The sequence below is a fragment of the Arachis hypogaea genome, chromosome 14, assembly GCF_003086295.3.
Source record: "Arachis hypogaea cultivar Tifrunner chromosome 14, arahy.Tifrunner.gnm2.J5K5, whole genome shotgun sequence".
NCBI lineage: Eukaryota > Viridiplantae > Streptophyta > Magnoliopsida > Fabales > Fabaceae > Arachis > Arachis hypogaea.
This window is the reverse complement of record NC_092049.1, coordinates 65,588,309-65,599,979: the sequence shown is the minus strand read 5'-3', so window position 1 is coordinate 65,599,979 and position 11,671 is coordinate 65,588,309. Positions and strand designations below refer to the sequence as shown.

The following is an 11,671-nucleotide window of genomic DNA, read 5'->3' as shown; positions in this document are numbered from 1 at the left end:
GTTTGAGTTGTGTGATTATGTTATGGTTTGGCTATGCTTGAAATTGATGATTTATACGAGTGATTCTTGTTGAAAATTTGTTGAAATTTTGATGAAATTTGATGAAATTCAAGCATTGAGTTTGTGTTCTTGGAACAGCTGGAAAATGAAACCCTAACTCTTAAATTGGGGTTCAATTTGTGTTAAAATCAAGTAGAAAATATGGGGTTTTGGTGGCTGCTAATTTATTTTGAATTATGGTAAAAATCGGTTGCTGAAAAGATTGAAAAACGGGTAAAAACAGAGAAAGAATCTGAAGAATTTACGAAGAACACTTTGAGTGTGGTGAAGAACATTGAATAACACCTTTTAGATCTTAAAAAGGGCAAGTTTTTAATTATTTTGGTGTTTGAGGGGTTATTTGGTAATTTCTGAAAGTTAGGGTGGTTAAAGTATAAATATTAAAAGTTACGGGTGGTAAAAAGTAAATTTTAAAGGTTAAAAGTATAAAGTGGGGTAATTTTCGAAAATTTAATGATAAAATAATAAATAATAATAAAATATTAAATAATAATATTTAATTAAAAATAATATTTTAATAAAAATAATAAAATAATACGAAAAAGGCAGTTTTCTGTAAAAGCTTTAGAAAGACAACTTTAAGCTCAGAATCTCATAATTACCTTCATAAAACACTTAGAGAGTGGTAATAACATATTAGTGAGGCAAAGATAAAGGAAAAATAAAAAGTTAAAGAAGAGATGAAAATCGGAGAAAAAGTCCGTAAAGTTTTAATGACAGAAAACAAACAGAGATTAGTGAACGAACTAGGGCAACATAGTTAGTTCTTGAGTAGCGCCTAGGATCAGGTATTATATGAAAAGTTAAACTGTTTCAGTATAGACTTAATGAACCTATACTTGGGACAGGCTAACTATTCATACCGAAATTTACATAAGCTTTAAATACATACGTTAAGCAGAGAAATCAGAGCATAGTAGAGAAACACAAAAAAACAGAGTAACCAAACCAGAGTAAAGAGGTAAAGAGAAAAAGAGTAATATAGATACAGAGAAAAGAGTAATCAGAGCTGAGTAAAGAGACAGAGAGAGAAGAGCAGTAAAACACACGAACTGATAATGTTAAATACAGGAAGTACCCACGAACTGAATGATTATTGGTCTCGGGGGAACCTACAAACTGTTAACTATTTCGTGTTGGGGAAAAACCCATGAATTGATAATTATTGATTACAGGAATAACCATGAACTGTTGATAATCTTTGATCTCAGGGAAACCCACGAACTGAGGAGCTCTGTTTTGTTGTATGTTGATCTCGGGAAAACCTACGAACTGAGGATCTCTGTTTTGTTTGTGTGTTGATCTTGGGAACGCCCACGAACAGAGGATCACTGTTTCCCCTTGTGTGTATATTATGGGGTCGAGCTTTGTGCCGACTGTCGGTAGTCACGAAGGAGTGGTATTCTTACCACCGACACATATGCACTAAGGACACAAAGGGAAGCCATATCTAGGACTAGTTCCTAGGTAATGTCGGGATGCAGGGTGTAAACCGACACATGAGCTCATGGCTTGCATAGGACAGACATGCATCATAATTGGTTGTGCATTTCCTCTGTTATGCTTGTTGAATGAATGTATGCTTTGTTTGTTTGTATTCTATTATCTGTGTTTGTGTCTTATTTTCTTGTATTCTTTCGTTCGTGCTTTGCTTTCTGTTTTCTCTATTTTTTCTATTTATCTGTTTCTTCTATTTACTGCTTTTCTATATTTTGATATTCGTCTGCTAAACAATACAGAATTAATGAACTTAACTAATAACCCTGGCCCTACTAAGAACTCCCCAGTTCTTACCCCTTCTCTCTCGCTTTTCCCTTCAGATGGAAGCATGAGTGCCCTTCCGTAGTTCACTGACGACCGTTCACAAAAAGGATTCCGCTCGAAGTAGTCTTCTGAGTCTAGGGTGAATCTCGTACTCTGTTTATATGTATATACTATGAAACCAGCCAATGTCTGCACCCCGTTTGTACGTGAACATTAATCTAAATCCTGTGTACGAGACTCCTGTTGTGCGGCTACTTGATGAGGTACCAGAGAGACGTCATATGGCAATGTCTGATCGTGCAGATGAGTAGTAGATGATGTTCTACCTTTTGATGACGTTCCACCTGACTTGAGTTTTGAAGACTTACACTACACCAAATAAGCCAAATAGCTACACTTAATTTGTGACCGTTATTTTAAAGGTCTCTATTAATTAAAATTGTGACACTTCTACTCTTAATTATTAAACCGTTAGTACTGACTCTATATTTGCTCACTCTTTTTCTTTCTTTTTTTCAACTTTTTATTTTTCCTGAAACTGTATTCACTTTCTCACTGCCGATTCAGATGAGATGAGAAGAGATGAGAAACAGAGAAAGTGACGCAACAACCTTCACCACGCTACAGTTCGTCGTTCGTCGTCGTGATTCGCGTTGGACGTTCACCGTTCACTATTCACTGTCGCGGTTTCGCGTTCACCGTTCACTGTCCCTGCATCGTCCTTTCTCTTCCCTTCGAGTGCGACCCCTAATTCCAAATCCAGCGACTTTTTCTTCTCTTCCAACCTTGATAGTGAGTATTTAATTGTTTTTCTACTATAATTTTTACCCCTGCAATTTCTTTGTTGTTGCTTAATGTTTGTTGTGCTGAAGTTGTTGCAATTGTTTGATCTTGGTGCTCTATTTTGTTGCAATTTATTGTAATGATTATATCATCATGTTCATATTTGCTCTTTTTTTTTCAATTTTCTTATTTCCTTTTTCCGCACTCAACATGTTCGATGAAATGCTTCAACTAGATTTCTTTGAATTCTCTCTTTATTATTTCTTCTCTTGATTTTTTTGATATTTTTGTGCCTTGATGACATCATGAATTGGTTAGTGCTCTTCTTTAATTATGCAAATTGCTACGCTAGAAATGGAAAAGCTAATTAGCTGAACTTTAATCTTGGATTTCATCTCTCTATCTTATGTCCATCCTTGTAAAACCTGGTAGTTTTGTTTTGGTGCACCTATAAACTTGATGTGAGCTTGATGACTAATTTATAGAAAAAGCTAAAAGTAAAAGACCACCATCCCTACTAGTATCAAAAAACCATCTCTGACTAACTTTCTTGTGTTCATATTGACTTAGGTGTCTAACTTCTATATTATAGGAAATAAATTAATGTGGCATATGTGTCATGAGACAGAAATGGATTTGCTAATATATAAATGGGATCTCCAATTCTCCATTGCAATGATTGTTACTTAAGATATTGTTTAATTTTATAGCACATACCTTATTGCATTAATTCTTGCCGAGATATTTGTCGAAGAAAAAAATCAGTCTATGTTTTGTGAATTAAACCGCTTTAATTTGTTCTGTTATAAATTTTTAAATTTATAAATAGGAGCTGAGGGTGTGCAAGTTTATTTAATTTAATTAGTTTCTACTTTCTAGGGTCAAACATACACTTGAAACTCTTATAATATGTATGTTGGTTACTGCCAAGTGCCAAATGTATCTACTCAATTGTTAAAGAGTAAAGACAGAGCACATGGAAGAAAAAGCAGGGGAGAAGGTGTAATGTTTATTAGAGTAGCACTAAATTTATATTTTTCTCTATTCTTGTCTTTTGTCTTGGGTTAGATGTTCAATCACAAAAGTGGCATATGCAGAGTCTGGCCATCTCTCTTGAGTAAATTTGTGATTATGACTAATCTGAATTGCTTTGAAGTTTGAAGAGGTGCTTTGAAGCTTGTTCTTCAGTTGATGGATGTTAAAGGCCTCACAATTTCACATGTCAAGAGCCATCTTTAGGTTCACTTTTATTCATTTTATTTTTTAAAAAAATAGTAAATAAATTGGTAAAAATTTCATGATATTCATTCTCTCTCTCTCTCTTTGTTTTTTCTTCAAAACTAGATGTACAGAAGCATGAGGGGTGACTTGGGAAGGCAAGGTACTAATAAAAATCTTCTTTGACTTTTACTTCAAATCAAAGCACATGATCTTCAACAAAACAATGAGATTTTTCTTTCTTTTATTTTCATTGTGATATGCATAAAATAAAAATAATAAATATAAGTGTTGGTTCAAACCTTATCCTTTTCACACATTAAAATTTTTCTATTATAAATTTAAATTAAATTTTAAATTCAAACTCTTATTTTATAAATACTTTAAATACTTGTATTTGAATTTCATTTCTATATATATAATTTCCCAATTAGCATTTTGTGCTATACTAACTAACAAATAAACACCAAGATATAAACATATATAGAATGGGTGGGGAAGGACTGATTAATAAGACTTCTCATAATTCATTAAGCTCTTGATATTGATTTATTAATCATCTTCATCATCAATCATCAAAAGTTTAATTTCCATACTATATATGTGAATTTAAAATCCTTTTACATTATAATAATCAGGTATTGTCATATAAATAAAGTTTATATTTTAAATATTTTTATGAACTTAGAGATAGTAGCATCTAATTAGATATAAGTATATGAATTATCTCACAATACACAGAAATTTTTATAAATTTATTACATCATTGACGCATAAGAGCTCAAGTACATAGAATTAAAATTTGTCAAGATGTCCTTGGTTAGCTAGGCCTATAATTTCTTATTAGTTTTTAAGATAAATATTCTCCCCCTATTTTTCAAATTGAAGTTTTTTCTTTTCTCCTATAGTATGAATTCAACGCCGAAAAGGGGGAGGATAACAAGGAAGAGTTATACAATTTTGTCCTAGCTTGCCACCATACAAAAGTGGATCGATCATTTTGGAGGGTCGACTACCCATGCCATCTTTTGACAAGGCACTGTATATTTTACTATTTTTTTACTTTAATTTTACCAATCCACAATGAATTCAGTAGTTTGCATAAATTAATTAATCGAAATCTGTCAATAACTCATCAAGATTGAATGTCCATTAATATTTGTGTGATAGATCTTCATAAGGCTTTTCATGTTTAATTCTTTTAAAGGCTCAATAATTGCCACTACATATAGATAGTAGCTTCACTTTTGGTACCTGAACTTGGGAAGCTTGAGCATTTACAATATCTTTTTGTTGTTCTTTCTAAAGTGACTTTATTTTTTTTCAGTTGATTTTAATTTAATGTATTTAATTTACTTGCATTCTCTTCTTTCTTGGTTTCTTTGTACTGGTGTTTATGAATGAAATTCATTTTTTGTTGAAGTCCTGTTTAATACTAAACATTCTTGGGTAACATCTTTTAGGATAAAGTTTAGGAACATATGCATCAATTCATGTAATAACGAATTATACTTTAGCTACATCTGATGGAGGAGAAGGAGCGGCAGAAAGCCGAAGCAAAGGCTAAGGAGGTTGAGGCAGCTGAGGCTGCAAAAAGAAGTGCTAGAGCTGCAGTTGCTTCATTGCTTCCTTCCAAGTTGTTTGGGAATAAGGATGCTGATTCAGAGGCTAAATGATGCAAATGCTTCTGAGCCAGGGTTGGTAGAGAGAATAACTGAAACTGAGGGTTCAGTTAATGGAGAGACTAAAAAAGAGGTAACCGCTTGAAGTTGTAACTTCATTAATCTTGATATGCTTAGATCAAGAAATTTAATGCATGTGTTTCTTTTTTATCAAAAATATTTTTGAATCATAAACTTATGTTACCAAATTTTTTATTAATTTTATATGTAATTAAATTGTTGGGGAAATGATTATGCAGTTATTGAGTTGATCAATTTCACATTGAAACTTCCTTTTCCTTTTCCCCTCTAGTGCTGCAGCTACAAGATTATGGCTCTTGGATTGTGACTTGTTTTATGACTAGAAATGAGAGTAATGTTTATCTGAAAATTATACTGAACCTTTATAAATGAGAGTAATATTTCCTCCCATACTGATGATCTATTCGCTTTTCTATGGGGTAGCAGTCTCAATTGAAATCAGGGGGTAGGCAGGATTCTTGTGAAGGTTTGGCATAAATTACTCCTTGTTGTTGCCTGTTCTATCTTATGTCCATTATTGTAAAACTTGGTAGTTTTGTTTGGTGCACCTATAAACTTGATGTGAGCTTAATGATTAATTTAATGTTAATTCATAATTCTGCGGTTCTTTATTACTTTTCCTTTGTTAATTTTTCTATGTAAAATATTAATAATAGAGCAGATATAATAACTCTTATTATTTCTCACTGTTACAACTCTTAAACTGTATACATACCCAAGCATAGTTTAGTTGTTGATGAAGCCCTCAAATATTTTAATCTTTTGCTTATAACTACTACTTCTTGCTCTTGGATTATTTTCATAGTTTATTCTTGTGTTTTCAAGCCCGAATTTGAAGTGACTGAAGATTGATCATTCACCATAAGGCTTTTGGACTAAACCGGAATAATGTTGTCAACTGCAGAAGAAGCTATTGAACTTACAGCAGAGAGGGACTGGATACCATTGAAGCAATTGATTGTGTTTTAGGATCATCTTGGAGTTTCCTTTTGGGAACTTGATTCCAAGTATATTGTGTTGGTATGGTGCAATCAAATACTTCAATGTTTCCTTCTGAATTGAGAGGTGAAAAGGTATGATTAAGGCCTATCTGTGAAATCTTTGTCATGTTTGGATCAGGAATTATGTTATTAGTAGCTAGTGCTCTTCTTTGTTCTGTTTTATTAAGCTCTGACACAGTGAAATCATAATTAAGCATTTATGGTTGAGTAGAGACGGGTTTTAAACATCATTGTCCACTTAATTTGCAGATATTTGGATCCAAATTGTCCGAAGGTGTTTTCGTTGGCTCATTTCTCTCCATGTCATCAATAGCAGTGGTATGTTTTCCTGTTTCTCCAAACCAAAAATTACTGTATATACCCCCCTTCATACTAAATCAGTTAATGGTTCCATCCCCACCCCTTTATCCCAAATCCTAAACCTGAAAACCTTATAAGTTCATTTAATTGTAAATTTTTATGGGCTTGGGGTTATGCCATGTATTTCAAGCAAATTCAAATGCGCATTAGTCTTGGTGGTAATCTTTATTTGGATATTTCTAATTTCCTATATTTCATGTTTCATTGCAAGTCCCTTTATTCGTGAATGCATTCTAATCATTGCATTCTCTCATTTGTAGAGGACAAGAGTTGCTTGTGAAGTAATTGTTGAAGTTGGATACTATTGAGGTTGAAGGTGAAGCGAAGTTGCGGAAAAAGTTGAGGATTAAGTTACAAGTACAATTGTTAGCTTTATATGTTTGGATTAAGTTAGGATTTTTTGAATTTACATTTTATGGTCAACTTTTGAAATATATTGTTTCTATTTTTGTAAAACTTGTGAGATTGAGTTTAAATTTCTTGAAATATAATGCCATTTATTATTTTGTTGGTAGACAAATAAATTATTATTTATAATAGAAATAATTTTTTTAATAATTAATAAAACAAAATAATATGTTGGAGAGATTATGACAGTTTAAAACAGTCACTAAATACGGGAAAAAACTGTCATAGGAATTAGTAACTTAGTGACGGTTTTAAATCGAAAAATCGTCACTAAAAATATTGTGACGGTTTAAATTGTCACTAAATATACCTAAAAACTGTCATAAGAACTAGTAACTTAGTGACGGTTTAAAATAGTCATGAAATATAAAGATAAACTGTCACAGAAATTAGTAATTTAACGACAGTTTTAAAACGTCGCGAAATGCAGCATAAAAAAGCACATTTACAAGTGTTACAGATTAGTGACGGTTTTATACTTCAAAAACCGTCACAAACAATTTAGCGACACTTCCAACAGTGGTCCAAAACCGTCACTATGTCAGCTGGCAACGCTCAAATCTGTGACGCTTTTTTTTACCGTCGCAAAACCATTTAATGACAGTTAAAACCGTCGCCAAGCATTAAAAAAAACCGTCGCCAAAATGCTGTTTTGTTGTAGTGTTAGAACGTACTTTCCCTCACTTTAGTAGTTTAGAGGGACTAGGTGAGTATAGAGTCTAGGCTAGCCTGTGTGCCAGCTTAGGGACTTCTTGAACAAGTCAGGGTCTGGGATGTTGTATGTATATATATGTATATAGTTATTATCTAGCTATATCTAGGGGTGTTCTAACTAAAAGTCTATACTCTAATAAAGGTTGGATCACCGAATATTGTCAACTGCTTGTGATGTATTTATGTGTGGTTGTTTATGACTGTTTTATCTATTATCAGTTGTGAATTGATTATGAATGATTCTGTTTGTTAATCCAAATATTTTTTTTAAAAAAAGTACCTCGTAAAATAACTACGCTTTTAACAACGAATCAGGCTCATATAATAAATAATAGATAATATTTAGGTAGACAAGTTGGTAGCGCTCAGTTTCTAGTATGGTCATGACGTACCAGAAATTGGGTCATTACAGTTGCTGGCTGAATATGCACTATAAATTTAGTATTAAGATGTATAACAAATTTGATATTAAATTCTTTTTTATTATGGTTGAATATTTGTTTTTATTCCAATTATGACTGGAAATCAAGATTAGTTGATAGCCCCTTTTTTATTGCATTCTATGTTATTCTGGGGAGTAGTTGGGTTAGTTTGTATCCATGTAGCAACTGATATATAATTATTTTTTGAAAGGTTAAAATTTTGGCTTGGTGGTTCTTTCAATTTGTTAATGGAAAAGCTATAGAAAGTGTTCGTTTTTGGTGTTTTTCCATTTTTCATTCCCAACATGTTATTTCTTAATCCAAATAGCGCTTTTAAATCATTTAATTAACTTTATTTTAATTTTTAATCATCTTGTTTACAATGCATTCTTGGACCCTGGTTGTATAGGGTTGATTGTTCTTTGTCATTTTTCAAATAATAAAGTTAACTAAATCTATATCTTTGATGATTTGATTATTACATTTTTCAAATATTAAAGTTATTTTGGTTACATTGAAAATATTAATGATAAAATATAAGATACACTAATACAACAACATTTAAATATATGAAAGGCAATGATGAAAATAATGGAGCTCACAATGGATGATCACACTAATTATGAAGTTTGATATTTTGTAATGAAGTATGTAAAGGAAGTAGACATGTGATAATTATTGGAATTAATTCATGAATTAGCTAGGAGTTCTTGGATAGTTGTTATTGTGATTTTAATTTTTGGTACTTTGTTAGAATGTTGTCATGTGATCAAAGTCTATTTTTTTGTGACAATGTGATGAAAATTCGTGTATGTAAGACCCGGTTAATTAACGGCTAATTAACCCATATATGAGAATTTATTCTAGAAAGCCAAAAATGATATTTTTATGGCTTAATATGATAGAGGAAATTGAGACGAGAATTTCGGTACCAATTTTATAGAATTCGGACCAAGATTGGACCGAACGGGCCAAACCGGGCCAACCGGACCCAAAGTGGGCCCTTGGCCCAACATAACTAAACCAAAACCCTAGTTTTCAGCACTCTCTCTCCTCACAACACACTCAAACACGCTGAAATTGAAGAGAGGGGAGGAAGAACACTCTCTCAAGTTCTTTCTCTCACTTGATCTTCAAACCACCATAACTTTTGATCTAGAGCTCCGATTGCCGCTCCGTTTGCGGCCACGCGTTCACCGCGGAGAGCTCTACAAAACCCATACAATTAATCTTGAGGTAAGCCACGTTTTACTGTTCGAAATTCCAGCCCTTGATTTCGAGTTTCATGAGTAAAAATGTTGAGATTTTGGGTTCTTTGATGTTATAGGACCCAACTCTCTTGAAGGAGAAGGTTAATCTTGTCTCTTTGGACCTTGGGTGTGGTAAGATTCTCAAACCTAGTGTAATTTGTTGTTCTATGAGGTTTGGGCATTGAGATGTTGTGTATGGGTATGATGATTGTGGCTTAGGTTGTGTATATGTGAATATTGGAGCTTGATTGGTGATTTTGGAAAGCTTAGAAGAGGGTTTTGTGTGATAAAATCTGTTCTTGGAGGTGTTGAGACCTTGAGAGCTTGAGGAAAAGTGGTTTGGAAGTGCTCCGGTTGAGCTTGGGAAATCGGCTAAGGTATGGTTTCGGTTTCCCGTATCTAATATGTAATGTGGTAGGAAATACTTAGGCTAGAGGCCCTAAGATAGGCATTGAATTGATGATGTTGTGGAATGGTTGAGATATATGATGTGATCATATGTGTGATTATGAATATTGATGCCTTGATTGTGTGATATGTGAGAAAATGCATGTTGTGATATATGCTTGATAAATGATTGAGGTTGAATTGATGGGTGGTGCCATATTGTTGGTGAGTATGATGATTATGTATAATGATGGTTGATTGGAAATTGATATTGTTAGAAATTGGGATGAGAAGGATGTATGACATAATATTGTGTTTATCCTTTGGCCTTTTGATTGAGAAGTGTTAAAATGGTTGAAGGTAGTTTTGAGAATTTTGGTAAAATGTCAATGCGTGAGTTGAGGATGGCTTGTTGTTGAATTTGGTACACTTTGATTGATTTCAAAGAAAAGGGATGAAATTGGCATGTTTTAATTGATTTTGAAAAGAGTTGAAAGTGGCTTGTTTTGAAAATGGCACTTTGTGGTTTTGAATGAAAATATGGTTTTTGGGCATACTTTGATGGGACATAACTTGGACTACGGATCTTTGATTTGTGCCAAATCTGTTTAGAAATGAAATTGGATCCGGGATGTCCATGCCGTTCGAAGAACGGATGAAAAATGATTTAAAATGAGAGAGTTATGACCGTCGGAAGATTGGGGGTTGAATCTGTGAATTCTGCAGCTTTTAACTTAGAAAATTTTTAGCAGAATGACCCCTCGTGCGTAGGCGCACTTGGCGCGTATGCGCCGTTCTTCGAGAAAGCATCATCCACGCGTGCGCGTGGAGTGCGCGTACGCGTGGCCCTGTTTTCATCCCAAAGTTGATTTTTGAGTTTTAAAAGCCAAACTTCATACTTCTAAGCCTCCGATCTCACCATTTATGTCTTAAATCATTATGACATGCCTAGCTATTAAAAAGGGGCTAGTGAATGAGGTAACTTGCGAGTGAAGCAAGGGAAAAATGAATGATCAATGAGGATCAAGATGATTATGTGAGATGCGGAGGATGGTGGTGGAAGTGCTTGTTAAGCCATGGGCCGAAAGGCTATAATTGCTAATGAAACGGCTGGTTATGGATTTAACCGTGAGCCGGAAAGGCTGTGTATAATATGAATATTGGCTGGTTCTGGACTGAACCGTGAGCCGGATGGCTGATATGGATGTTGATCCATGGATGAGAATTCATGCATGCTTATGCTGAATTATTGATAATTGAGATTTGCACTTCCACTATCAGAGGCACGAGATCCCTGGGAGGAAGCAGTGGCTAGCCACCACGTGCTCCAGGTGGAGGCTCGAGACTCTGTTGACCCTATGTCGTAAGTGTGGCCGGGCACTGTGAAAGACCCGGATGAGCTCGCCCCCGAAATATTCACCAGTGAGGGTGATGGATATGGATCATGTTTATGATCAAGTTTATAACGAGTATAACTCGAGTTGGGGATGCGCGACAGAGGGACAGTCCAATGGTTAGCTACCAGGACTTGTCGGGTTGGCTCTATAACCGACAGATGATATCATCAGCCACTAGGGACAGGCATTCATCATATGCATACT

General features: G+C 34.1%; 1 long non-coding RNA gene across 1 annotated transcript; it reads left to right on the top strand.

Annotated features, from left to right (window-relative positions):
* The first annotated feature begins 2,305 nt into the window (after window positions 1-2,305).
* Window positions 2,306-7,366, top strand: LOC112742080 (uncharacterized). Its single transcript, XR_011870920.1, has 6 exons — window positions 2,306-2,616; window positions 3,764-3,846; window positions 3,952-3,988; window positions 4,734-6,601; window positions 6,779-6,847; window positions 7,150-7,366. It is a non-coding gene; the product is annotated as an uncharacterized lncRNA (long non-coding RNA).
* Window positions 7,367-11,671: the final 4,305 nt, after the last annotated feature.